We start from the raw sequence: 3,087 nt of genomic DNA, 5'->3' as shown, positions 1-3,087 counted from the left end.
TTGGATATAATCTTATTCTTAGTTAGAACTAAGTATCTTTCTAAAACTTCGTATTTACTCTTGGAACTGTCGCTGGATTAACCCTTTACACGGAAATACTGTCCTCTGATTGGCTAAAATTGGCGACTCTTGCATTTTGCGTGGTCAGAGCTTAGTTAGCTTCGATAACGTAGCTTTCTGACGACGAGAGTTTTTTTTATATATTGCGTCGTCAGAAATACCCGGCCGGGGCAGAGGAGGCCGGGTATTGATTTTTATATGTCTGTTGGTGTGATTTGTGAATTTCGTTTATTGAAGTATTACCATATAACAGGACTCTTTACTCTTTCATTGAATATACACAAAAACAACGACACCTTCGGAATGATTTCAGACATGTACTACGGGAAAACACGAGTGATCTCCCTTACATTTAGACATGCGCACATTTTACTCTCATTTTGTGTTAGGCCTAGACATCATTCGCAACGCGAAGCGGAAAAGACGAAAATTCAGGAGAGTGTTGACTTAATGTAAGGCATGTTGTTTAGCAATGAACAATATGCATACACTTCTGCAACGTTTACCTACTACTGATTCATAAATAAGGCTCTTGATCCCGATTTCGGTGACTTGTGGCCAAGCATGCGGCCGAAGCCGCAGAGAATGACGCATGTTGTCAGTGGCAATGACAAAATGGAAGGTGCTTCAACGGTATGTATAGCAGTAATTATGCAAAAACAAACAAAATAAATGGACTTTTTACACTAGCGAATAACAGCGTCACAAGGAACGTCTTTCTCCAGACGTGTTGCAAAATTTTCGAACTGCTAAGTTGCAAACTGATTTCACTTTAGCGTTGTTTGTGAGGATATTTGGCCTTACTTTTCTTCTCATTCAGTTGAAAAAAAACCATGTTATGAACATTGTATTATTAAATTCATTGTGATGTTGGCTGTCATTGAAGTTTCAATTGTTATACTACTTGATGTTTTTGAAACTTAAAAAAGTATAGTAGTTCTAAATATTATGAAATGACAGAAACATTAGGCCAAACAAATTACTTGTGTTTCTACTATCAGAAAAAAATAGGGTAGGTATGTATTAGCTAGGCATTTTTTGTTAATTTGAAAAATATCTTTAATGCGCTAATATAGAGGATATTGTAGGCACACAAATCTGAGATAAGTCTGGTTAACCAAACTGGTGTCGAACACACCAATAAGTATTGTGTGTATAATATATCATAGTTTATACACATCATATTACTATTAGTGTGTCCAGTATCTGTGGGGTTAGTATAAACACAATANGGTCTAAAATGATATATTCTAGAGGAAACTTGGTACCCCTCTTCTAACGAACCTTTAAATATACTGTACACACAAGAAGAATAACTTCACAGTGGTACACTTTTACATAAAACTATGATTCATAGCAACTTAACAGTAAATCCTTCTGTACAATATGATGGGAACTTCGTCTTTATTTTGTTCTCCATTCCAAAAATGATATATATATATCTTTTGCCTTAGCTTTCAGTACTTTCAGTACTTTGATTATAATCTACTTTTTTTACATGTAATGGTGGTGAGGGGGGACTGAGAAAGATATTATTGGGATAAAAATTTGAAAACGTTTATTTTCATTTAAAGATAATTAATTTAGGTGGCACATTTAATGTATTGAATTGAATAAAAAAAGTCATACCATAACCTCATAGAGTATTTAATCTTACTTTTATCATTGGTCGTCATTAATTTTTTGAAATTTGCAGTAATGTCAGTTTTGCTTAAACAAAAATTTTCAGACATGTTTCATGAATGTCATATATTGTGGAAAATGAAAGATTTTGTATTTGATATATTTTCACATATAAATGTATAATGTATATAACAAGAGGCCCAGAGGGCTTGTATCTCTCACCTGGATATCTAAGCAATCATGGCAAAATATTCTCCAAATGAGATCCAAGGGAATATGCCAGTCCCCAAGGCCAATCCTTGAAGCATATCTGTATTAGATTTTTCATGCCCAGCAAATTTATGTATGGTTATGGGGTGGGGATCTCAACTGTTTCCAAGCTGTGACTTAGAAACTAGATACCTAGGGTTGTGGCCATACCCATTGATCAATTCTTATATCCTATCTGCATTGGTCTCTTTTTGCCGAGCATTTGTATATATAGTTTTGGGGCGGGGATCTCAACCGATTCAAAGTTATGACCTAGTGGTTAAGTCTGCAAGGGTGGGGCAGACCCTGGGGTCAATTCTAATATCATGACTGCATTCGTCTCTTTATGCCCAACAATTGTATATATGGTTTTGGGGTGGGGATCTCAACCATTTCGAAGTTATGACCCAGGGGTTAAGTCTCCAAGGGTGGGGCAGTCCCCAAGGCCATCCTGGAAGCATATGTGCATTCATCTCCTTATACTCAGCAATTGTATATATGGTTATAGGGTAAGGATCTTTATCGTTTCCAATCTAAATACTCTTTCTGGCCCCGCCCCTCAGCCCGAGGGATCAGCCCCATCATTTGTACAATTTTGAATCCCTGCCTCCCATAAATGCTTCCGACCAAATATGATCTACATCCCTGACATAGTTCTACAGAAGAAGTCGTTTATAGCAATATAGCCAAATTTCCCCCTTTTGGCCCCGCCCTCATCCCCCTGGGGGGTCAGCCCCACCATTTGTACAATTTTGAATCTCCATCACCTAGGGATGCTTTCAGTCAAATATGGTTGCTTAAAGCAATATAGCCAAATAACCCTTTTTGGCCCCGCTCCTCATATCAGCCCTCTGGGGGGTCAGCCACACCATTTGTACAATTTTGAATCCCTGCCTCCCATGAATGCTTTTGATTAAATATGATTGATATCCAGAGCATAGTTCTACAGAAGAGGTCGTTTGTAGCAATATAGCCAAATTGCCCCCTTTTGGCCCCGCCCCTCAGCCCCCTGGGGGTCAGCCCCACCATTTGTACACTTTTGAATCCCCACTCCATAGGGATGATTCCAGTCAAATTTAGTTAAATTCCAATCAGTGGTTAAGAAGGAGAAGTCGTTTAAACAAATTGTTGACGGACGGACGACGGACGGACGGA

This window comes from Mizuhopecten yessoensis, unplaced genomic scaffold, assembly GCF_002113885.1.
Source record: "Mizuhopecten yessoensis strain PY_sf001 unplaced genomic scaffold, ASM211388v2 scaffold7443, whole genome shotgun sequence".
NCBI lineage: Eukaryota > Metazoa > Mollusca > Bivalvia > Pectinida > Pectinidae > Mizuhopecten > Mizuhopecten yessoensis.
Note: the sequence above shows the minus strand (reverse complement) of the source record.